We start from the raw sequence: 993 nt of genomic DNA, 5'->3' as shown, positions 1-993 counted from the left end.
AACAAGACGTTCCACGTGATAGTGGACGTCACCGTTCTCATTGAGAAGAGTCGGTGGCTGGCGGTGACGACCGGGCCGACCGCCGTCCGGTGACTCGTGATGCTCTTCGAGCCTTGAGGACGTGGCTCTTCGTGATCGGAGCTCCGCTGAGCGTCATTCTGAAGTAGCATATCGCTGTGCGGACACCCTTGACAATTTGAAGCACGTCGTGTGTCGGCTGCCTCACGTTGAGGACTACCGCGCTCTGTCGGAGCGACTCCTAGCCGTGAAGCAGGCGAATGCGTCGCTGCATGCGGCGGTAGAGCGCTTGGCGCCATTAGAAATGAAGGTTGTTGCACTCCGTGCTCAGAATTAGTTGCTGGATCAGCTTCTGGGTGACCGAGGGCCAATGCGATCCGCTCCGGCGCCAACGCTTCCGCGCTCATTTGCGCCGGATCCCAGTACGGCTTGAGCAAGCCCACGTAAGACACCGGGTGGGTGTGCATCCGTTTTGGAAGGTTCAGCGTATACTCTAGGCCCCGCTTGGCCACAACCTTAGACGTCCTGAAGATTGCAGAGGCTGCATGTGTAGGAAGGTTTTTAGAGTTTGATAACACCAGGTCTCCGACCTTAAATCTTTCCACTTTGCTTCTTCATTTTTCATCTGCATATTGTTTCTGCAGGTCTTAGCTTTCAGCCGTCTCATCGCAAACGTGTCGTAGAACACTCAGTCTGGTAGACAAGAAGTCATCGACTTTTTTGCGGATGGTGAGGGGCTGACATCAGCTAGCCGTTCGGCTAGTCCTCCCCCAGTAGGCCCTGAGTAATGGGTTGGCGGCGTCAGCGGGACGCGAGAGTGAATCAGCCCGTTCATGTAGAACGGCGTGTAGCCTGTAGACGCATGCACTGCATTGCTCAGTGCAAACTCTACGAGCGGCAACATGGCGCTCCGGCGCCTCGACGTCTCAGTGCAGACGCTTCGAAGAACGCCTTCAATGACGCGATTCGTACGTT

The sequence above is a fragment of the Plasmopara halstedii genome, assembly GCF_900000015.1.
Source record: "Plasmopara halstedii genome assembly, contig: Scaffold_1561, whole genome shotgun sequence".
NCBI classification, from domain to species: Eukaryota; Oomycota; class Peronosporomycetes; order Peronosporales; family Peronosporaceae; genus Plasmopara; species Plasmopara halstedii.
This window is presented reverse-complemented; position numbering follows the sequence as displayed.